This window comes from Ovis canadensis, chromosome 10 (assembly GCF_042477335.2).
Source record: "Ovis canadensis isolate MfBH-ARS-UI-01 breed Bighorn chromosome 10, ARS-UI_OviCan_v2, whole genome shotgun sequence".
Taxonomy (NCBI): Eukaryota; Metazoa; Chordata; class Mammalia; order Artiodactyla; family Bovidae; genus Ovis; species Ovis canadensis.
Genome location: NC_091254.1, coordinates 46,819,582 through 46,844,562, shown reverse-complemented (window position 1 = coordinate 46,844,562; position 24,981 = coordinate 46,819,582). Strand labels below are relative to the sequence as shown.

The following is a 24,981-nucleotide window of genomic DNA, read 5'->3' as shown; positions in this document are numbered from 1 at the left end:
CTGCAGCCTTCCAGGCTCCTCCGTCCATGGGATTTTCCAGGCAAGAGTACTGGAGTGGGTCGCCATTGCCTTCTCTGAAGTACAGCACAGTAGCTGATTAACAATGTGGTGGTCTCAGGTGAACAGCGAAGGGACTCAGCCATATGTACCCATTCTCCCCCAAGTTCCCCTCCCATCCAGGCTTCCATGTAACATTCAGGCAAGTTTTACGCTTCATCTTTTTCTAAATAGTTCACAGAGGGCCATGCTGCTGCTGCTGCTGCTGCTGCTAAGTCGCTTCAGTCGTGTCAGACTCTGTGTGACCCCATAGACAGCAGTCCACCAGGCTCCCCCGTCCCTGGGATTTTCCAGGCAAGAACACTGGAGTGGGTTGCCATTTCCTTCTCCAATGCGTGAAAGTGAAGTCGCTCAGTCGTGTCCGACTCTTAGCGACCCTATGGACTGCAGCCTACCAGGCTCCTCCACCCATGGGATTTTCCAGGCAAGAGTAAGAGGGCCCATGGATAGTTAAAATTTCTTCTTCCTCCATTCTAGAGAACAGGTTAAGGTGGTTAGGAGGGAGAGCTGGTTAAGAGGCAAAACGCCTTTGTGGGTGTCCTGTGAACTACCTGCCTCTGGAAGATCACTGCCTTGTTTCATCCCATGTTGTGTGTTTAACTCTCACCCTGTCTCTGCTGGATAATGCCAAGCTGCGGGGTTGGAGTGATAGCATGCTGGTTCTGATCTTCCTACCCTAGTGGCTGGAGTCTGGCTGGCTACGGCTTGATCCTGCTCCAGAAAGGCCAGTCCTATTACCAAGGTTCCTTATCACTCATGTTCCTGGTAGCAGGGGCTTCCTCCAGCTGTGCTATTTCATTAAGTCTGGGGATTAACTGTGACTCATCGTGGAGGGCAAGTGAGCGAGCACCTGGCTGCTTTAATAGCAGTCTAGTGGATTTTCCTTTGTCAGTTATGTCTGTTTTGAAACTGACCAGTCTTGAAGTGAGCAATCCCTGGCCCAGAAGTGGCTCAGCATCCACACAGCACCACTGACCTCTCTGGGACCCTCTGGATCACGTACCTTCCCAACATCACCTCGCAGGCAGAACACAGGACTGTCTCACAGAGACACGAGATCGCACGCATTTAGAAGGCCCTGCAAGTAGACAGCAGGGAGACAGCCAGGGAGGGGATAGCAGGGACACAGGCTCAGGAACAGGAGAACCTGCTCCCTGCAGACTGGACCCTCCCGCAGGACAGGCACCGGGCAGATTGTGCTCACAGCTAGCCCTCGACCCTGAGCACACGGTAACTGCTCTGTGAATGTTTGGGGAATGAACGAAGAGATGAGAGAAGAACCAGGAAGCATCTGGCCAGCAGGGTGAACAGTGTACACACACGTGCTCAGTTGTGTCCGGCTCTGCGACCCCATGGACTTGGGCTTCCCAAGTGGCTCAGTGGTAAAGGACCCACCTGCCAATACAGGAGATGCAGGTTCGATCCCTTGATCAGGAATATCCCCTGGAGAAGGAAATGGTGACCCACTCCAGTATTCTTGCCTGGAGAATCCCATGGACAGAGGAGCTTGGTGGGCTATAGTCCATCGAATTGCAGAGAGTCAGACACAACTGGGCGACCAAGCGCGAGTGACTAGGTTCTTTACGAGCTGAGCCACTGGGAAAGCCCAAGATGAATAGGAACGACAGCCAAACATTCCCACAAAACAAATGCTACAGTACAGTACTGCTCAAATTTTCCATCAAAGCTCGCTCCCTAGAAAAGTTTAGAGGGAATGCTCATCTTGGGGTGGGGGTGGGGGGTCTGGAGTGTAGCCCGGGGGACCAGAAAGCACACTCAGCCGTGTGTGACCGGGAGTGTTGCAGCTGTCACATGCTCGCCCTGAGGTCCTTCCGTGGGTGACAGCTGGTCCAGCTCCTGCACTTCCTCTGCGACACAGAAGCCTTTCATAACTCCTGTGCTCTGGGAGTCCTCGGAGCTCCTGCAGGTCCTGAGGGACTGTGGCCCCAAGAGCCAGATTTGCTTCTGTCCTCCCATGTTTTCTTTCCTGGCGGAGATCTTTGGATTTTGTCTTTTCTCTGGAGACGTTGACTTTTCGCCTCGGAGGGGTGGCCCTCTCCTGGGATAGTGACAGGTGGGTCATCATTGGCCAGCATCACAAGTACCAGGAATGCTACGGAGGCAGACAGGGCTTGTGCAAGGGGTGCAGGTTGTGTGAATTAGGACAGAAAGGCGGGGGGATTTCTTAACAAGCTGTTGACCGTCAAAATCAACTAACAAGGGGACTTCCCTGGCGGTCCAGTGGCTAAGACTCTGCACTCCCCGTGCATGGGGCCTGGATTTGATCCCTGGTCAGGGAACTAGACCCCACATGCTGCAGTTAACAGTTTGCACGCAACAACTAAAGATGCCTCTTGCTGCAACTGAGACCTGGCACAGCCATATAAATAAATATGAAAAAAAGAGTCAACTGACAATAGTGGGAAATCTGCTTAGAAGGACTATGAGATGAGAAAAACCCTTCATCCGTGCAGACTCCATGAGCAGCTGCCTGTCTGAAGGCAGAGGACAAGCCAGGTGATCTTGTCAGGCTCCCAAGACACTGCAGTTCCCCAGCCCATGGCTCGTCCAGCACCTCTTGCAGTGTTGCGGTGGCCCAGTTTCAAACAAATCATTTGATCTTATTTTTGAGGTTGGAAAATCTAGGTCACGGCATGTCGGACCATTTTGCCCAAAGTGAAACCTTTGTCAGCTATATGCTGTCCTCAGAGGAGAGGGCAAAATTGGCAAAGTTCTGGTTTCCGGCTTGTAATTAGCCCCCAGAATATGATGACAGATCACCCTGCTATGCTGAGGCCAGTCCTCTTTTCCCCGGGACCCAACACAAAGTCGCTGCACCAGCTGCTCCAGCCCTGTTTATCGTTCTCTTGCTGCCAGAGCCCCGGGGCTGCGGGAAGAGCTGACTGGGCTCCTCCTGACGCTGCTCCCCAAGCGGGGATTCCCACGGGGGTGGGGAGAGCCCTCATCCAGCTGAAGCCCACGGGCTCAGCTCTGGGAGGTCACTGAACCCCAGCTTGTGTTCCTGGATCCTGGTGGAGCTCAGAGGTCACAGGGGTTAGCTCCTGGCTGCAGGTGTCTTAGAGATCCAGGGACATGGGTCCAGTTAGGGGCTTCTGATGACTTCTCTGCAGGTCATGGCTGCTCTCGCTCATATCTGAGTATTTCAGGCCATCTGGTTGACCCTGGATTTTCTGGTGTGACCCTTGGATTGGGAGGGATGTGCTCTTAACACAGATGTGTTTTCAATGGAAAGAAATGCCTTTGCTTGGGGCAGCAGGTTTCTCTGCTGGAAGTTGGTCCGTGGCCTGTTGCTTTCCTGAAGACTCCCACTTCTCTGCCTGGTTTCTGTTCCTTCAGCAGCAGCAGCAGTGTGGGCTCCGGGGCCCCACCTCCTGCAGACAGGCCCTCTGGGGGTTCAGCCCTGCCTCCCGGCTGGTGGGGGTGAGGGTCCGGTTTGTGCTGGTTCTGGCCACCCCTCGGCCCTTTGCTCCATCTGTCAGCTCATCCTTCTCCTGTGTTGAGTTCCTGCTCTGAATCATGGGGAGGGCACCTTGCTTTCACAGTTGGACACTAAATCATGTGCCTAGAGATTCCTACTTACTTGGGTGTCTGGTGAAGACACAGATTGGGCCAAATAGTCTCACTAAAAAGGGAAACAGAAGGAAGAGATAGAGAGACAAGTAGTTTTTGGAGGAGCGGCTACCGGGGAGGCTGGATAGCAAGGTGGGGAGGAGGTGAGCAAGGACATGATCGCCAGAGTCTAGCAGAGCCTGGTCAGTCCCTCCCATGAGGACTCTGGGTGCCAGGTTCCCTTAGAACCGTCTGGAATGCAGCTGCACCCAGCAATCACTTCACCAGAAGCTGGGTGGGCGAGGGTGAGCTGCCCGCTCCCTCAGTGGCTCTGTGATCTGGGAGCTACTGTGGAGAGGAAGAGCCAGACACGGAAAGGACACCAGAGGAATAGGGAAGAAGGGAACCCAGGGGTGGTTCCAGGGGAAAAGCAGGGAAGCTGTGGGCACTCGCTGTGCTCAGAAGAGAAACCCCTGTAGTCTGGCAGAGAGTAAGTAATTCTAGCTTCCACCAGGCTGGAAGGAGACCCCGAAGAGCGGGGCTGGTCCCCCAGGACCCAGCTCAGTGCAGACCCAGAGAGGGGCTCAGAGAACCCTGCTTCACCTGGGTGATCACTCCCCACACAGGGCTGCCCCTCACCAGGTCAGGGGTGTCTAACCCCCAGAAACACCAGCATGCTCCCTCTCAGGGTGTTTGAACTCAGAACCCAAAACTGTTGTGTGAACGCCTGTCCACAAAGTAACACGCTTTTGGTGACACTGTTCAAAAGCTTTGTAGTAGGTTCTGCAGATAAGTTAGGGGTTTCTGGATCCAAGATCAACCTAAAACCACCGGCCTTTTGGTAAAACAGCAACAAACAACTTGGGGGAAAATAACCAAATACTTATGAGACTTCAATACAGATCTGTATTGAGCATGAAAGGAGGACAGACACAGACAGTGTACACGGACTGAAGACTCCATGCTTTAAAGATGTCAGCCCTCCCCTAATTAACCTAGAGTATTCATACAGTCTCAGCTGGGTCTGTCGCGTGGGACTCCGGGATCTGACTCTGGATTGTGTGTAGAAACGTGAAAGCCCTCTCAGGGTCAGGGTCGTGGTTCCCTCCTGGGTAGAAGCAGGAGGATGCATGGGGTGGGGGCTGCACGGCTCCTCTAAGGAAACGGCAGCCTTCTCTCTTCTCTCTCTTCATCTGGGCGCTGGTGACTCTAGTGTTCTTTGTCTAACCTGTAGATGAGATATTAAAAAACATGAAAAATAAAAGTAGCAGGAGAGAGGGTTGTCTGCAGAGGAACTGGACTAAAGAGGACAAGGAGTGAGGAGGCTACTCTGTGATCCAGGCGAGAAGTGCTGAGGGTCGGAATGCTAGCTGGAGAGTAGAGGACCAAGGGGGCATCATGGCATCCCGAGGGGTGGCCCCCAGGGTTAGACCCCAGGGTGGTAGACCTCTAGGTTAGACCCCAGGGTTGGACCCCAGAGTAGATTCCAGGGTTGCACCCCAGGGTGGTAGACTCCAGTGTTACATACCAGGGTGGTAGACCCCAAGGTTAGGCCCCAGGGTTGGACCCCAGAGTAGACTCCAGATTTAGATCCCAGGGTGGTGGACCCCAAGGTTAAACCTCAAGGTTATACCTCAAGGTTAGACCGCAGGGCATCTGCAACTGATGCTGCACTTAATGAAGGCCAGGGAACTGTCTGGAATATCCAGTGACTCCTAGGTTTCCAGCCAGGGGCCGGGTGGGTGGGTAGCAGGGGAGTGGGTTGGAAGGGATGATACATTACGTTTGGGGTAAGTTGAATTTGGGGTACTTGTGAAAATACCTGAGCGGATAGTCTAGGAGTCAGATGTAAGGATTATAGCTCCGTGGAGGAGCAGCCAGCAGTCTCTGAGAAACCTACAGCTGCTAAAGATTGTTACAAGTGTTTACTTCCTCTCTCTACATGTCAGGAGGGACCTGAAGCTCCCCCAGGTGCTGGAAATTTTGCAGACTGAGTCAGTGGATGGCCCTTCTCTTGTGGTTCATCTTTTTTACCTAAGAAGAGAGTTTAATGATTTTTCAGGCTCCTTTTCCCTCAGTTACAATATGGAACTGCTCAGCCTGGTACTTAAGAAACTCATTTCCTACACAAACCCTATTAGAATCTAATTCCTTCACTCACTATAAAACGGCAATGCAATAACCTCAGTTTCCCTGGCTAAGTGGAGGAGAGTGGCTCTGACAGCTGCAAGCAAACAGGAAAGGCGGAGGGAATGAAGGAAAACATAATCCTTACTCCAGGCCCTGGGGAGCTTGGTTGGGGGCATCCCATCTGCTCTGTGAGGACACATCTGGGACTCACAGCAAGCCTGGGGCAGAGGACACGGGATGGCTGGGAGCGAAGGGACCGTCCATCACCGGTCCAGCCCAGGGAGGTGGAGTGACTCGCTAAGAGGACGTGGCAGGAGGGACATTCAGGGCCGGGGCTGGGGAAAGAGAGATGCTGAGGGCCCTGGTTTAAGAAGCACTTGTGGCCCTAGGAGTGACCGTCTCCTTAAAAACAAGAATAGTAAAAGAAGGGGACTTCCCCAGTGGTCTAGTTGTTTAGACTTTGCCTACCAATGCATGGGATTCAGGTTCCATCCCTGGCTGGGGAACTAAGATCTCACATGTTTCAGGACAACGAAGCCTGCATACTCCGGAGCCTGTGGGCAGCAACTAAGACTTGATGTAGCCAAAAATAAAAAAATATTTTTTTAAAAACCAAGAATATAAAAGGAAAAGTAATAAACCCTTCCCCTGGATTCACCTGTTAACATTTTAACTCATCTGCTCCACTGCTCTATCACTCTCTCTCCCTCTCCCCACAGCTCAATTTTCTGAACCATTTGGGAGTAAGTTACATCCACTGAGAACCTTTATTCCTAAATACTTCAGTGTGTATTTTCTAAGAACAGGGATATTCTTTTACATAAGCAAAGTCATCAAGTGCATGAATTTTCATAGACTTGCAATTTTAACTTAAGCCACTGTTCATTTTCAAATTGTCAGTTGACCAAGAGTGAGCTTTCTAGCATTTCTCTCACTCCAGGACAAGAGCTTGCATTTAGTTATGTCTGTTTTGCTTCTTTAATCTAGAAGTTTCTTCTTTGCAATGCCACGCACCCGTGACTTTGGAAGTCTTCACATCCTGCATGGGCAGAGTTGACTTGCAGAGGACAGAGTCCTCTCAGTGAGTTTCATCAGACAGGGATTTGGCAAAGGGTATTAAATGGCCTATAGAATTAAGGCAACATTTAAGGTAACGGGTTATAAATGGAAGCCTCCCGCTTCACAATCATCTGTCTAGGTCCTGAATCACACGAGAGCATCAAAATTGCTACCTGGCGCCCTGCCTCTGGACATCCGTGGGCTAGTGAACAGACATGGGAAGGGGCTCGTTCTGATGCAAAAAAAAAGCCCATCACCTGGGTAGGTGTGCTCACAGACAGGCTTGGTGGGCAGCAGCAATGCAGCCTGCTCCTCATGCTCCCCACATGGCCCACATCTAGTCTTTGCTGCAAGGATTCTGGGAATGGTGGTCTCCCATATACCCTCCTCCATCACATCCACCTGCCTTCCTTGGCTTCCTCAATTGACCAAACAGCAACCGTCTAAGAATTCAGGTGCACTCCTGGCCCACACGCTCCTCCTCACCTCAAACAAATCCAAGAGCCCCTCCATTTTGTAATGAAAGTACCAGTGATCAGAGGGAAGCTGGCTTTGAGACCATCCCTTACGGCTCAGACCTGGGTTTCTGCACTTCTCTCCAAAGTCCTGGTTTTAGGAAAGGAGAGCTAATAGGGAAGCACTGACCAGGGTCAGCAGGTGAGAGCATCTCTTGAGGGCATCATGGCCATGCACAGCCTGGCAGGTGAGATCGAGCAGTTACAGTGCAAAGGGAAGGCAGAGCCGAGGAGGCTGGAAGCATTTGGCTCAGCATCCGAGGCTGGGCTGGGTCAGTGTTGCAGAGGCATTTCTGGGGCTCTGAGGCAGACCTCTCCTTAGTGCATGGGGCAGTGGGGACCTGGGGGTGAGGAGGAGTGGGCACTGAGGCCATGCCGATGGAATGTTCAGGGCCAGAAACTCTTTTTTTAATTTAATACTATTTATTTGGCCGCATTGGCCCTTAGCTGCGGCATGCAGGATCTTCCATTGCAGTGTAGGGGCGTCTCTCTAGTGGTGCTCTGATTTAGCTGCCTTGTGGCGTGTAGGATTTTAGTTCCCCGACCAGGTATCAAAACCATGTCTCTTGCATTAATTAGAAGGTGGATTCTTAACCACCGGACCATCAGGGAAGTCCCAGCCACTCTTGTTTCGGAATTCTGCAGTCCACTTCTTCCTCCCGGCTCCCTTGTCTTCCTGCTCCACCTTCCCCCAGTCCAGCGAGTCCCTCTGCGGCACCCACCTGCGCGTAGGAAGCTGGGAGCTGCTTCCAGGGAGGGGAGTTCTATTCTTGGCTCTGCCACTTGATCAAGTCACTAAACTTCGCAATCTGCAAATGTGTGTGAAGCCACATCATAAACTATTGATGACAAATATAAGGGATTATTGTCATTATTGACTTTGAACTTTTATGGCTCCACTTTAACCCCAAATATACTGTAGTGATCTTCGGGATCGCAGAGTCAGACACACTGTGCGACTAACTTTCATTTTCACTCTTCATGCTGTAGTGAAACTGTTGGTCGGTCACTCGTGTCTGATTCTTTGCAACCCCATGGACTGTAGCCTGCCAGGCTCCTCTGTCCATGGAATTCTCCAGGCAAGAATACTGGAGTGGGTTGCCATTTCCTCCTCCAGGGGATCTTCCAACCCAGGGATTGAACCCAGGTCTCCTGCATTGCAGACAGATTCTTTACCATCTAAGCCACCAGAGAAGCCCCACGTATACTTTGAGCAGGTCATAAATATTAAATATAAAAACAATAATGACACGACTACGTGCTGACGAAGGAGCACTGCTCCGTGCACCCACTGCCCCTCCTGTTGTAGGGACTCGGCCACGGTCAGGACCGCTCCATCAAAGTTCACCCACCATGAAGATTCTGGAGCAGAAAGTTCAGTCACTGCTGACAGCCTGGCCACTTTCAGTTCTCATCTAGGGAAAATGACTCATGCAGCAATTATTTTCGAGATGGGGAAGAGAGAAAGGAAATGAAAAATTAGGAGCAATTGAAGAGATGAAAATTTCCCTTTGCTCAGAGCTGGTGGATCAAGATGCCTCTTTTCATTCCATTTAATTTCAAGTGAACAAGGAGAGGGGGTTGGAGGACAGGAAAAGTGAGACGCGAACGAGAGAGATAAGAGGCAAAGAAAAACAAACTTCCTGCCACAGGAAAGGCAAGCCATTGCTATTCTATCATAAAAGTAAAACCGCAAGAAATGACCATGGGCAAGGAAGGATCCTAATCCTTTATGAGAATCCCGTTGTCCACAAGGGGAGGGTGTCCGCTGTCTCCGGGTCCCTGTCATGTGGCTCCTTTCGCTCCACCCTTGTCTCTCCCAAACTCCCAGCTCCCCCACATGGACCGTGGGATGGTGAGCAAGTGACCACAGCTTCAGCATGCAGCCCATTATTTTCTGATCAAAGTCCTTTAGTGAAAACAGTTTCACTTTGCTGACTTGCTCTGGGGCAGGCACCATGTTGGGCACCTTGTGGGTGTTCGGCCTCCCCAGGTGGAGCCTCCACAGGGGGCCCAGACGGAGGGCTGTCGGCTTGCCTGCAAGACCCCACAGTCTCTTTGCAGGGGGGAGAGCTTTGAGGGGGAGCACTTTGAGGAGGGGCACCCTCAAGGTTCAAGGGCTGCTGCTCAAGCTTGGGGCCAGGGCAGAGAGCTTCCAGGAAGCTTTCCCTGATTCCAGGGGTGCCCAGCACCCTAAGATAGAGTGCCCTATGCTCCCTGTCAGGACACCGTGTTGTTGGTCAGTGACTAAGTCATGTCCGACTCTTTGTGACCACATGGACTGCAGCACACCAGTCTCCTCTGTCCTCCACTATCTCTCAGAGTTTGCTCGAGATCGTGTCCATTGAGTCAGTGATGCCATCCAACCATCTCATCCTCTGTTGCCCCCTTTCCTTTTTACCCTCAATCTTTCCCAGCATCAGGGTCTTTTCCAATGAGTCGGCTCTTCCCATCAGGTGGCCAAAGTATTGGAGCTTCAGCCTCAGCATCAATCCTTCCAGTGAATATTCAGGGTTGATTTCCTTTAGGATTGACTGGTTTGATCTCCTTGTAGTCCAAGGGACTCTCAAGAGTCTTCTCCAACACCATAGTTCAAAAGCAAAAGCATAGTTCATCGGTGCTCAGCCTTCTTTGTGGTCCAACTCATATCTGTACATGACTATTGGAAAAACCAAAGCTTTGAATATACAGACCTTTGTTGGCAAAGTGACATCTCTGCATTTTAATGCACTACATTTGTTATAACTTTTCTTCCAAGGAGCAAGTGTCTTAATTTCATGGCTGCAGTCAGCATCTGCAGTGATTTTAGAGCCCAAGAAAATAAAGTTTGTCACTGTTTCCATTGTTTCCCCATCTATTTTTCATGAAGTGATGGGACTGGATGCCATGATCTTAGTTTTCTGCATGTTGAGTTTTAAGCCAACTTTTTCACTCTCCTCTTTCACTTTCATCAAGAGGCTCTTTAGTTCCTCTTCACTTTTCTGCCACAAGGGTGGTGTCATCAACATATCCGAGGTTGTTGCTACTTCTGCTGACAATCTTGAGTCCAGCTTGTGCTTCATCCAGATCAGGGCACCACGCTGGGTTACAACTGTCCCCCATTAGCCTGGGCACCCCACGAGGCCAGCACTGCCTTTCTTTTGTTCACCCTCGGTGTGAACAAGTGCAGAGCACTTGTGTGCCCAGTGCACTGCACAGGGTGAGTAGGAAGAGTCCATGAAGCTGACGCTGCCAGCCGCCCTGTTGTGTGTCCTGGGGGCACAGTCTCGGTCAGAGGAAAGATCTTTGCAGCCAGCAAGGCAAGATAGGGCATCAATCTCACGTGCCAAGGAAGGGGCACGCCAGGCTCCTCCCTCGCATGGAAATGGGGAATGAAGGAAGAATTTTAGTAATGAGTGCGCAGCTTCAGGTATTGCACCCAGAGGTGGTAAAATAGTTGCTTGGGTGAATTGTCAGGTGGCAGAGACGTCAAAGGGCTTCCCAGGTATCTCAGTGGTAAAGAATCCACTTGCCAATGCAGGAGTCACAGGAGATATGGGTTGAATCCCTTGGGTTGGGAAGATCCCTGGAGGAGGGCATGACAACCCACTCCAGCGTTCTTGCCCGGGAAATCCCATGGACAGAGGAGCCTGGTGGGCTACAGTCCATGGTGTCCCAGAGAGTCAGACATGACTGACCAGCTAAACAACAACAACAACAAAAGAAGCCAAAACCCAACTGATGCTATTCTGCCAAATGGAGTGATTCCAAAGTCACTGGGTTGCTAGCATTACCCACCACAAAAGGAAACCACAACCCATCTTGGTTAAAAAGTACACAGATGATAATAAACACAAGCGGACTTGCTGGCTGGGGAATTCGTGAATTTTTTTCCCAGAGAGGGCCACAGTCAAGGGCTGTGCCTTCAGAGTAACACGTTCAGTAAATATTTACCGCGTCCTTGGGTTCTCACGTTCCCCATGCTCAGCGCCGTGACACCACATGGCCGGTTGGCATCCTGTCTCCTCCACATTGTTCTGCCTGAAACCCCAAACAAGGTCATTGGGGTTTAGGAGGATAGACGTGTCTCTGGCAAGACGTGGATTTGGGAGGCACGACTCAGGCCTTTTAAGGACAATATCATGGAGAGGTCTCTCGCGCCCCTGCAGAGCCTGGGAGGTCGGAGGAAAGCTGGAGTCACTGCAGGATTGTCCCAGACACGGTGATTCACGCTGGGTCATCATCTAAGAAGCCACTTAGCAGATCTGCTGAGAACCTCCTTGTGTCCCACTTGAGAGGCTGAGTGGAGGGAGACCTGGTCACACGTAGTTCTGTTCAGTCCTTATTCTGCGGCAACCAGAAGGGCCTCTCCCTGGCTGTGGACCAAGCTCCAGAGGCAGGGCTGGAGAGGCGGGCTTAGAAGGAGGCTAACAGCTCCTGTAGTGGTGCTTTGCCCACACTGTCTCTGTGCAGGCGTGACCCTGACGTGGCCTGACAGAAGGGCATGCGGAGGCTCAGAGGGGTCAAGTGAGCTACCCAAGGTGACACAGTCAACGACGAGCAGAGCCAGGGGGTAGGGCTTGACCAGTCTGCCATCTGACCTCTCCCGAACCAGGCGGCTTCCAAGCTGGCCAACCAGAGAAACAGCCATGTGTCTGTGCTCATTAGGAACACTTCCGATTGTGAGCTTTCTCCTTTGGGGTGCTCTGCTTCTTCCCAGAGAAGGAAAGCACGCATACGTGGACTGCATTTTCCAGGGCTCAGGGAGCATCCACTGAGCAGAGCACAGGTACTAGCCGACGCAGACTGGTGTCACTGGTGGAGAACGGTCAGGCATGTGACAAGCCAGTAACATAAAAGTGACAAGGCGTCAAATGAGGGCTTACATAAGAAGCACGTTTGATATAATGTACAAATGGTGATTTATATTTGTCTACCTCTAATCACCTTCCGCGGTGGCTCAGAGGTAAAGACTCGGCAGTGCAGGAGATGAGGATTCCATCGCTATCTTGGAGAAGAAAACGGCAACCCATTCCATTTGGGAAATCCTAGACTGAGGAGGCTTGCAGGCTATAGGCCATGCGGTCTCAAAGAGTAGGACACAGCTGAGTAAACAGCAGCGACAACGAAGTCCAGAGGTAGAAAACTCACATGGCCTGTGGCACAAAGGTGATACAAAAGAGACGCGTTCGTCAAGATGCACCCGCAGCCCTGGGTCCTGAGGAAGGCGTGGCCTCGAGGGCAGCTGAAATGCCCTGGGTGGGTTCGGCATTCTGAGATGGAGCGGGACCCTACAGTCCTTGCCCTGCAACCATGACCTCTGCCTGCCTTTTGTCTATCTTTAGTCAGAGAGTAAGTTTCATCAGAGAGGTGAGAACTGTGGAAACAAAGGAAAGCAGTCTAAGAAGACTAAATAATAATAATATAGTCATTAAGAATAGTCAAGGACTTTTAGCTCTTTCTCAAGGGCTATAGATAATATTCTGAGCCATATCCTGTGAGCTGTCTTATAGACACTAAAAGCCCAGGTGAAGTTAACTATTTGATGAGCAGACTGTACCCATGATAAGAGCTGCCACAATTCCAAGAATTGGCTGCAAAGAAATCAGAACAAATGGACCCCTGAGCTGAAGATTAACTGTACCTGAAACAACCAAGGCGATGCTGGACAGACCACTGATGAGCAATGGAAGATGACTGTCAGAGATGGCTGTGCTTGTTTCTGCACGTAGCCCCCCACCCCAACACCACGTCTATAAAAGCTCTTACCCTCTGCTTGTTGGCGGTGGGGAGAGTCGGTCTTTGGACAGATGTCAGCTCCCCGCAGGGCCCCCAGTTGCTGACATCTGAAGTAAAGCAAGCTTTCTTTTCCACCAGGCTGGCCTGTTTATTGGCTTTTGGGCAGCAAGCAGCCAGACACACACACGCTCTCTCTCAACAATTCTACCCACTCCCCACCACAGCGTTCCTGCCCACAAGACCCGTCCACACAGAGAGGGGCTCCACCAAGATTGGGAGGATGGTCAGAAGGGGAAGAGGGCACCCTGTACGCACCCGAGTCCTCACCCAAACGTCCTGGGTCGCTCTGCCGGGGCTTGTCTCCAAGGAGCGCATTCATCCCTTCAATCACCCAGCTCCTCCCGGTTCGTCCCTCATCATTTTTTCAGCATCACAGTCTGTCATGAGCAGAGCTGAGCACTGGTTATAAAAATGGAGAAAACACACCCCCTGTCTTCAAGCTGTTACCATTCTACAGAGCGCTGTTATACAAGCTCAGTTCTGTGGGTTATGTTTGGAGATGCCATGCCTGGGAGCTGGGGTGTGGAGGTTTCCAGAGAGAAGAGCCTTAGCTGGATTGTTGGAATGAAGGGGCGTGTTCCCAGGTGGTGAGCTGTGGGGAGGCAGGGCAGGAAGGGACATCCTAGTCTGAGGGAGCTGCAAACAAGAAATCACAAGAGATCAACTCATCCCATAATCTTTCTGACCACCCAGCTTCCAGTCTGCGGATCAATCCTAAATCTGCCCCTGGATTATTTTTCTGAAAACCCATGTTATTCCCCTGTACCAGCCCTTTCATGGCTTAGGATGAAAACCCCAGTGCCTCTCTTTGTTTTAATGAAGTATATTTGATTTGGGTTTCCCTGATGGCTCAGCTGGTAAAGACTCCACCTGCCAATGTAGGAAACGCAGGAGACCCAGTTTCGATCCTTGGGTGGGAAGAAGCCCTGGAGAAGGAAATGGCAGCTCACTCCGGGATTCTTGCCTGGAGAATCCCATGGACAGAGGAGCCTGGCAGGCTACAGTCCCTGAGGTTGTAAAGGGTCAGACACAACGGAAGAGGCTGAGCACACACACACACACACACACACACACACAGTTGATTTACAATATTCTGTTACTTTCAGGTGTAGAGCAAAGTGAATCAGTTTTGTACGTAAATGTATATTAGATTATTTTCCATTATAGGTTATTATAAGAAATTGAATATATTTCCCTGTTTTATACACTAAATCCTTATTGCTTATTTTGTTTTTTATTACTTAAAAAATATTTATTTATTTGACTGTGCCAAGTCTTAGTTGCAGCATATAGGATCTTCTTTTAGTTGCCCCATGTGGGATCTAGTTCCCTGACCAGGGATCAGACTCAAGTCCCCTGCATTGGGAGTTCAGAACCTAAGCATCTGGACCACCACAGAAGTCCCTGCTTATCTATTTTATGTAGAGTAGTCTGTATCTGTTAATCCTACACTTCTAATTTATTCCCCCACCCCTTTCCCCTTTGGTACCTGTGAGTCTGTTTCTGAAGCCCCAGTGTCTTGATTGGTGCCCAAGGCTATCTACTGTCTGAGACCCGCCCACTGCTGAGCAGAATTCCTACCCTCTTTGCCCAGCTAGCCTCTCCTTTAACCAGAGCAGTTCTCTGTAATTGCCAGCCCAGGTGGAAAACTCAAAGCCTCAGAGGCCACAGATCCCAAAACAGCAGGATGTGGCAGGGCAGATGACTTCAGGATGCCTGTGACAGAAGATTGCTGGCTATTGGCATTTCCCCGGGCCTCCTGCTTGCTGTGCTGGGGAGGGCCTTGCGGAGCTGTCCCACGTCCAGTCCTGCATCCAGGCCCTGGTCCAGGCTGGGCCTCCCTCCTGCCTGCCCCTGCCCCTATCCGTTCTTCACACTTAACCTCTTATGAAACTTCCTAAAACACTCCAGGGAACAAAAGCTTGCCTCCTGCCAAACCAAACCCAAGTTTGTCTGGAACCGAATTCATCTTTCTTTTCCAAACTAGAGGAAAGTAGCAGCTGACTTAATAGCATCCTCGCTTGTGCTCATCTAGAAGGCGCCGTTGGCCCTTGACTTCACAGGGAGCAAATCTTCTGGCTGTGCGGTCAGTGTCAGGCGCCAGTCTGTGACTTGGATGACCGACTCGAGCCTCAGGCTCCTTGTCTACATCGGGGCCAGGAGCGGGCCATCCTCTCGGAGTCTGTGACGTTGGCTCAGCTGGCACTGCCCTAGGCTTGTTAAGGACTCAGACGACCCCTGCTTCTCCTCCATCTCCTAAGTTATCCCTGTTATTGTGTAGTCACTTAGCTGAGTCTGACTTTGTGATCCCATGGACGCCAGCCTTCTCTGTCCACCATCTGCCAGAGCTTGCTCAAACTCATGTCCATTGAGTCAGTGATGCCATCCAACCATCTCATCTTGTCATCCCCTTCTCCTCCTGCCTTCAATCTTTCCCAGCATCAGCGGCTTTTCCAAAGAGTCAGTTCTTCACATAAGGTGGCCAATGTTTTGGAGCTTCAGCTTCAGTATCCATCCTCCCAATGAGTAAGTGATCCCTAGAGAATCACAAATCAGTCCATCACGGAGTTTGTGCCCCAGGCTCACACCTCAGACATGCAGGCTCTGGTTAGGAGCATCATCAGGGCCGAACTCCCTGAACTTATGGTCCTTCCCCTCTTCCCCACAGGGACGTGCTGGCCCAGTGACCAAATGCTGGGGTGTAGGAGATCTTGGCACACAAGATAATATGAAAGGGGGAGGAAAGAGCTCAGGTTCTGCGAAAAGAAAGCAAAGCAGACATCTGTTGTGACATTTGAGAAGGAAGGCAGCTCACCTCCCTCTGGGAAAGATGGGCCCAGGTTCCCGACCGCCGGCTGGACCAGGCCCCACTTCTGAGTCCATAGCCCCACCTGGCGGTGCAGTCAGCACGTGGTGATCACCTATCTTGCTGAAGCCAGATTGTCCCTCTCCGCTTACTAATAAAAATCTGCCTGTGATTTGAAAACCAAACACAGTATCTAATTTACTTCCTCTACAGTAAGCCATTGCACCTGGGAAATCTATATTCATTCCTGTTTTTCATCTTGGGCAAAACATTCTTTTCTGAAGAGGAAATGCCACTTCGGCAACATGACTCTGATACACCTGTTCTCTCCTGGACTGTAGGGAAGTGCCCCCTTCTGTAGGATAAAACGTCGCTGTCCGTGACGACAGCTGCCCAGGCAGCCTTCCGTCCTGGATGCACCTCTCCCTCCTCCGGCGCCCCCTCGGTCCCCTCGCAGGGCTGTGTCCCTGCCGGCCCCTGCCAGGAACGGTCCTCCCCTTCCTGGCTGGCTCCTCAGGTGCATTCTCATGAATGCATCCACACGCCACCAGTCTAAGGGGTCCTTCGCATTGCACCCTCGGAGTAAAACCGTCAGCAAGGTGTCCCCTCCCTCGTGACTTCAGGAAGCACCTTTGTCCCTTATTTCTTGTTGGTCTCTCTCCCACCTGCAACATGAGCAACCTTCGTATTTCACGTTTGCAGTACTCGTCGTGTTCTCTGCTTTTCTCGCAGCGTATGGTGGCTGGACTGTAGACACACTCCATGACTATTTCCTGAATGAACTCATGAACTCATGTTTCACAGCTGGGCTCCTCTGCCAGCTCTGCAGCCCGCCCTGAGGCAAGGAGCAGGGAAGAGAGGAATGACAAAGACACGTGGGCCCTTCTTTAACCGGTGAGCTGGGAAGCAGTGAGGTCTCTGCATGTGTGGATTGACCCATGTCTGAAGAGATCACTGACACCCTCATTAATTCACCAAGCAGGTGGCCTGGGCCTGCAGCTGGGTCTTGGCTCCGCTGGGAAGAGACTCATTCAAATTTTTTTGGGGGGGCCCCACACCACTTGGTGTGTGGGATCTTAGTTCCCTGACCCAGAATCGAACCCTCGGCCCCTGCAGTGGGAGCTCAGAGTCTTAACCACTGGAACACCAGGAAAGTTCCTTATATCCCTTTTTGATAACCTTTCCAGGCGCCATCACTGTGCCTTGCTTGTCTCTAACATCGAGTTGTGTGTGTGCGCACTCACAAGCCCAGACTCTCCCACCCTCGGTGCAGGGTGAAGGGGGAAGGATACTTTGACATGGACACTCCTTAAGATATGTTTGCTGCTTAGGAGACTGAAGGTGCCCCTCGGAGGGTGGAGCAGGGTGTAGTCTCTGTCATGCTCACATTGACATCACTCTCACACAGAGCTTTCACATGAGGAGGAAAGAGGCTATTTAATTTCCGAGTGCTGGCGCCTAGTAACCATGATGGCCAGCAAGTGTCGCTGTCCCCCAAGAAGTGAAGTGCAGGGATCGGGCCGGTCAACCTGGGCTGCGGGGGAGAACTGGATGAGGCTGGCCCTAAAGCCTCAGGGGTCATTCATATGCTGGTTCACGGTGGGAAAGCGGCTCATGTTTGGCCTGCTGACCTCCCTAGAGCCTTTCAGTTCAGATAGCCTTTGTATTTTGAGGGGATGTGTTTGCCACTTTTTTTAAGTTACTTAATCACCTTGCTTTTCACACTAGGTCTCTGCTGCTGCTCTGACGCTCTCCCCAGTGGCGGCAAGCAGGCACCACTCTGGCTGCAGACTTTGGGCTTCTCACCGCGGGGCCTTCTGGTTGCAGAGCTCGAGCTCTAAGCGTGCCAGGCTCACACGGGCTCAGCTGCTCCGCGGTTTGTGGGATCTTCCCTGACCAGGGATTGAACCCGCATCCCCTGCATTGGCAGCTGAACTCTTATTCACTGCACTACCAGGGACGACCTGTCACTTGCTTTCGTTGCTGCAACCCTGCCGTGTTGGACGCTGACTCGGGAGCCGCTGGGGGCTGGGACTTTCTGGAGCTGCGTGGTCACTGGCCCTCTTGGCCCGCCCACCTGTCTTCGAGCTTGTAGGTTAGACTCTCCCCTGCTCCCCGACACTGCTGCTGTTTGGGGGTGTGGACGCCCTGCTGCAGACATGGGGGGTCTTGTCTCAGTCCTGTGTGAGGTCGTCCTCCAAGAATCGCCTCCTGCCTCCAGGCAGTTATTCCTTCCTCGGGGCAAGAATCTCAGGAATCTCAGGGAAGCTGATGTGGAAGAGTGAGGCCTTGCTCCTATCCTGACCAAGGCCTCCAGATCCCCATGGTCCATAATTTGTCCTTCGTGTTTAACAATTTCTGGAATATGCACGTCACTGATAAGATGTCCCAGGGAGACCCATCCTTGGTGCAGGTGATGCAGCCCATCGCAAGCACCATCCTCGGAAGGGTGGGGAGCAGGGCTGCCCCACGTCTCCAATAATCCCTGGGTTAAATCATAAGCTTCCCGTCCCTCCCTGGGGCTTCGATCCCTGGGTCAGGATGATCACCTGGAGAAGGAAATGGCAGCCTAGTATTCTTGCCTGGAGAATCCCATGGACAGAGGAGCCTGGTGGGTTACAGTCCATGAGGTGGGAAAGAGTCAGACCCAACTGAGCAAATAACACTTTCACCTTCACTTTTTGACCCCTCTCCCCAGTCTATCCTGGCTGCCCACCCACCCCCGCCATCCTGAGCTGACATTTGCTTCTGGTACCATCTTCAGGGCTGGCCTGTCCCTCCTGGGCCAGTGGAGGTGCCCTTGCAGGTAGCTCTCTGGGGGCCGAGACTTCTGGGCCTCGACTCTTGCCTGGTCCTGGGATGTCAGGTCTCCAGTCCCCTAATAAAGTGCACACAGGGAGGGAGGTTATTGCATTTAGCCACGTTATTCTGCCCCAGGGTCAGTGGCACCAGGGTGGCCTCACCCCGGTGGCCTCAGTGCAGGCATTGGGCCAGGTATGCCAGAGAGGTGGCCAAAGGGCAGCCCGGCTCTCTAACCCTCTCCACCTCTGCTATCCGTGATGTGGGTGGAAGCAGACCCAAGAAAAACTGCCTGCCACACCCCCATCCCGCCAGGAAGCACTTCCTGGAAGGCATGTACTAGAATCTGGTTCGCGAGTTCCCATTTCTAGCTTGTAATGTCTCTGGGTTAACTTTAACACAAAACAATACACTGTGATTGTCTACAACTCTCAAAGGCAGGGCAATGAAACTTTAAGACACCACTACATTTTCTCTGAATCATAGAATTATCAATGTTTAAGAATGGACCAGATTTCTTACGCCTCCTGGTAGATAGAGCATGGCACAGCTGTACCTGGAGGAAAGTGATCATTCCTGGCCCTGCTCCTTTAAGATGATCTCTCAGGGGCAAAGACTTTGAGAGGGCCCTTAAAGGATGGGATGGTAGAATTACTAACTAGTCCTGTGAGCAAGCGTCCCTGTGGGACAACCCAGTAGATGTGTTCTTCGTTTGCAATTCGGTTTTCCCCATGACTTCCTCTCACATCCATTCTAGCCCTTTGCCCACTGCATCCACACCCCATGAGGTCACAGCAAGGGCCCAGACACCTTCTGGAATATATTTAGAGAGAAAACCCGTGTGTTCCTGACTCACTGGAATTACATGTCCCTAAACTGGAGTTTGCTAGCATTTTCAGCGTTACCCCAAGTCTTTATCTACTTTACCCACGAAGCTGAAACATGTTCCCTAGGAACTCTCTTCTTTGTAATTTTTTTGCAGCATAAAACCACAAGATATATTAAAGCCATGCTCTTTCTGGCTAATTGACATCACTTTTATAAACTGTTGGGGCAACTGCTAGTGGGTTTAGACTCAACTGGACCAAGCTGGAGCAGATGACTGACACCGGCCCTGGGGCTTCCTCAACACCCCCCTTCCCTGCTCCCACCCTGTGGCCATGATTTTTTTAAAATAGCATTTTGAGCTGATCAAGAAGCACGTGTGTGTGCATGCTCAATCATGTCTGACTCTGTGGCCCCAAGGACTGTAGCCCACCAGGCTCCTTGGTCCATGGGATTCTCCAGGCAAGAATACTGGAGTGGGGTGCCATTTCCTTCTCCAGGGGGTCTTCCCCACCCAGGTACTGCACCTGTGGCTCTTGCATCTCCTGCATTGGCAGATGGATTCTTTACCACTAGGGCCACCTGGGAAGCCCAACAAGAAGTATGGAGATATGAAAGTTGCTGAGAGGAAAAAGTCTAGGTTGCCAGCCCATGCAACACTTTTCCGTTTGCAACTCGCTTTTCAAAGTGAATCCGACTTGGTAAAGAGCCAGATGTGGTTGCTCTCCCAGGGTAAAGCCATTCAAAGCAGAAACGGTTAAAATGGTTACTAGGCACAGATTTCCCCACACTGTCCTGAGTGTTTTGTCTTCCATTTAGAAGGTTTTTTCACCCCAGATGGTGACTGCAGCCATGAAATTAAAAGACACTTACTCCTTGGAAGAAAAGTTAGGACCAACTTAGATAGCATATTCAAAAGCAGAGACATTACTTTGCCAACAAAGGTCCATCTAGTCAAGGCTATGGTTTTTCCAGTGGTCATGTATGGATGTGAGAGTGGGACTATAAAGAAAGCTGAGCGCCAACGAACTGATGCTTTTGAACTGTGGTGTTGGAAAAGACTCTTGAGAGTCCCTTGGACTGCAAGGAGATCCAACCAGTCTATTCTGAAGGAGATCAGCCCTGGGATTTCTTTGGAGGGAATAATGCTAAAGCTGAAACTCCAGTACTTTGGCCACCTCACACGAAGAGTTGACTCATTGGAAAAGACTCTGATGCTGGGAGGGATTGGAGGCAGGAGGAGAAGGGGACGACCGAGGATGAGATGGCTGGATGGAATCACTGACTCGTTGAACGTGAGTCTGAGTGAACTCTGGGAGATGGTGATGGACAGGGAGGCCTGGCGTGCTGTGATTCATGGGGTCTCAAAGAGTCGGACACGACTGAGCAACTGAACTGAACTGAACTGAATGTCCTAGGTAGATTCAAAGATGCATGAAACACCAGGGTTTATTTTTGAAAATAAAATACTAAGTAGAATAGCACAACTAAAAAAAAAAAAACCCAAGTTATATTTTTGTGTTTTTTTTTCAACTTTAACATGAGTATTAAAACATGTACTTCTTTTAGAGTTCTGAGTTGTTCCATCACCATGTGTTTTAAACTGACTAGTTTTAAATTCACTTATTATTTCTTTACATGTTGCTTCCATTAAAAATAACTTTCCTGGGAATTCCTTGGCTGTCTAGTGGTTAGGATGCTGTGCTCTCACTGTTGAGGGAAAGGGTTCAATCCCTGGTTGGGGAACTAAGATCTTGCAAGCCACATGGTGTGGTCAAAAAAATAAAGGTTAACTTTTCTTCCTATAGGCTGTCAGTGAAGCCCTTCTCTCTATATGGGCGGCCCCTCGAGTCAGTCTGTATAGGAGCCGTTCACCTGCAAATGACTTTATTCTGTGTATTTTTGAAATGTATTTCATTGAAGTATAGTTGATTTACAATGTTGTGTTAATTTCTACTGGGCAGTAAAGTGATTAAGCTATACATACACCCGTTCTTGTTCATGTTTTTTTTACATTATGGTTTATCATAGGACATTGAATATAATGCCCTGTGTTATATGGTAGGACCTTGTTGTTTATCCATCCTGCAGTTTGCATCTGCTAACCCCAAACTCCCAGTCCTTCCCTCCCCCTTGACAACCACAAGCCTGCTCTCTCTGTCTGTGTGCCTGTTTCGTAGATGCATTCACTTGTGTCATGTTGTGGATTTCATTTTTATACGATATCATATGGTATTTGTCTTTCTCCGACCTACTTCACTCAGTATGATGATCTCTAGGTCCGTCCATGTGGCTGCAAATGGCCTTATTTCATTCTTTTTGTGGCTGAGTAATATTCCACTGTATGTACGCACCACGTCTTCTTTATCCATTTCTCTGCTGATGGACACTTAGTTTGTTTCCATGTCTTACTGACTGTGAATAGAGCTGCTATGAACACTGGGGTGCACTATCTTTTTGAATTAGGGTTTTCTCTGGATATATGCCTAGGAATGGGATTGCTGGATTGTATGGTAACTATTTTTAGTGTTTGGGGAACCTCCATACATAGTGGCTGCACCAGTTTACGTTCCAAGTGGCTTTGTTCTAAATGTGGGCTTTAACAAACACACCACAGAAATTATGTTGCTGGAGCCCCAGGAAGGCTGCAAGGGAGAGTTCACGCGCCGGGGCCAATGCCTCCCAGGCTTTCATCTCTGTTCCAAGAAATCTGACATTTTCAAAAATCCAAAATCAATTGGAATGGAGCCGGCTTTGTCCAGCAGATTATTAATGGCCCTGGAGCCGACTGATCATATTTGCACAACCTTTCAATAAACAGCTTCAACAACAACTAGGGTGGAAAAGAAAGCACACACCTCCCATCCAGTCAGGAAAAACGCGAGGTATTGATTTCACCACCTCCTTCTCCATCCCCCCACTTTCAAAACAAATGTAGAGTCTTACCCCAGGGTAGTGGACCGAGGCCAATCCCCCGTGTCACCAGGTCCCGACTGCATTTTGCTGGCACAGTGCATTGCCTGCTTTTAGCTGGAGTAACTTCCAAGGTTTCCCGAGGCCGAGGATATAAACAACTGAATCAGGGGGAAGGCAGACATGAAATGAATGTCTGCTGGGGCCAGGAACTCCAGGTAGCTTTCCCTGACTGATGACTTCTCAGCTTGATGGAAAGATGCCGCCATAAACCTCAGTGGGAAGGTCTGGTCCTCCAAGAGCCTGTAAACAGAAGTCACTCGTGCCGGAGGGCGCGGAGCAGCACAAAGAGCTCTCGGCCAGGGGAACGTTTCAAAATCTTCACTAGGCTCCTTTCTGTCTTAGACTCTGTCTTGTTAGTGGAAGGGCCTGGCGTGCTGCAGTCCATGGAGTCGCAAAGAATCACACACGGCTTATCGACTCAACGACAGCAATAGCTGTTTGTGGGAAAGAAGAGAAGGCGCGGGAGAGGCTCCCAAGGACCCTGGTGTTCTGGTCTACACGCCGTCCGTGCTGCTCTGCTGGCCTGACAGCCTTCCTGGTCCTTCCTGTTGAGACTTTGGCAAGGACAGCTCTAGGACGCAGGTTTTCTCCAAAAAGCTGACATCTCATGTGACAGCTAACAGTTAGCTGTTACTTGCGCAACACCCCTCCCACTCCCTGACCTCCATCGGCCTTCATGATTCGTTAAACTGGTTTTGCTTATTCTTCTCCTTCACCGGGTGTTTTTAGCTCCCATCTGACTGTATTGTCGCCCTACTGTTTGAGCCTGAGGATAATCTCTAAGGTCTATATGTTACCTTCCAACAAAGGATAATAGATACGGTTGAGAGGCAAGAGCACAGATGCTATGGGTAGATGGATAAGAGGTGGGTTATTCATTCAAGAGATGCTACACATAGGCATTAACTACCAGGCGCTGAAGTGAAGTGAAAGCTGCTCAGTCGTGTTCAACTCTTTGCGACCCCATGGACTGTATAGTCCATGGAATTCTCCAGGCCAGAAATACTGGAGTTGGTAGCTGTTCCCTTCTCCAGGGGATCTTCCCAACCCAGGGATCAAACCCAGGTCTCTCGCGTTGCAGGAGGATCCGTTACCAGCTGAGCCACAAGGGAAGCCCAAGAATACTGGAGTGGGTAAACTATCACTTCTCCAGGGGATCTTCCTAACCCAGGAATTGAACCAGGGTCTCCTGCATTGCAGGAAGATTCTTCACCAACTGAGCTATCAGGGAAGCCTTATATGCAGCCTAAATGTCAGCTGAGTTCTGCACCCAGATTCAGCCGGAGGAGGGGGAATTTGGACTAGTTGTTCAGCCCACAGCTGCCCCACCTGTAACCACACGAATATGATGCCCCTGGGTTTCCATGAGAATTTAGGGGGACAATGGGCAAGGCTAGCATTTGGCAGGACTCAATAATTTTTTGTTTCTTATTTTTCATTTGGGCTGAACACAAGGGAGGCAGTTTGGGAGGATAATCTGATCCACAAAAACTTGACTCCTTAGTTAGATGAACCCACGAAGCCACGGCCACTCTTCTGTACTTATCACTGTGTAAAAAGCAAGGCCTCTGACCCTGCTCCGTATCTTTAAAAAGTTTACTTTACCTGAGCAAACACTCAGTATCAAAGAAACAAATATGAGCAACACAAAAGTTCAGTTATTCCAGGTGGGAGTTAATTAGACTTAACCAGTCATCAAGTGGCGTCTCGACTGTCACGTCCTAGGATAACGCAGTCTTAATGAGGCCGGGTTCTGACCCCAGCCAGGACCACCACCTACCTAACGAAAGCATGTGACTTTGGACTTAACCTCTCTGTCTTGGGCCAAATTCCCTATATCTAACAAGGACGGGTGAGGTGCTGGGCGGTCTGGGAGCCAGGCGTCCCTTCTCCCTCTGTCCTGACTTCTTCCCTAGTCCCCGGAGCCCCTCGCAATGCTGGGTCAGTGTTAGACAGGCCATCAGAGGACCATCTTGCCCTGCTGGAGTCTCAGGGCCACAGGAAGACAGGGTCCTGTTTCTATTCTGGTTGGAGTAGAGCTCCCAAATGACAATGATGCTCTGTGAGCTCAAGTTAGAAACAGTGGTTGGTATTTTTCCTATTGTATTTTCTTATCAAAGCTCGTGGACTTTGGGGGGAAGGACTGAACATTCTCTCTTTTTAAAGAACACCCAGGCGGCGTTAGTGGTAAAGAACCCATCTGCCACTGCGCGAGAACTAGGAGACGCGGATTCAATCCCTGGGTTGGGAAGATCCCCTGAAGAAGGGGATGGCTACCCACTCCAGTATTCTTACCTGGAGAATCCCGAGGACAGAGGAGCCTGGTGGGCCACAGTCCAAGGGGTCACAAAGAGTCGGACACGACTGAAGCAACTTAGCGTGCACATTTTTCTTACTGCGTTCTGTGTGATTCTAGAAAGGTAGACCAGGAGGAGAGAGGTTTAGCTTGCCAGAAAGGGCTTCGTC

General features: G+C 50.6%; 1 long non-coding RNA gene across 1 annotated transcript; it reads right to left on the bottom strand.

The window, feature by feature from the left end:
- Nucleotides 1-4,510: 4,510 nt before the first annotated feature.
- Nucleotides 4,511-23,003, bottom strand: LOC138446599 (uncharacterized). The gene is made up of 2 exons (XR_011259457.1): nucleotides 22,486-23,003; nucleotides 4,511-4,855 (listed from the first exon to the last, which is right to left on the bottom strand). It is a non-coding gene; the product is annotated as an uncharacterized lncRNA (long non-coding RNA).
- Nucleotides 23,004-24,981: the final 1,978 nt, after the last annotated feature.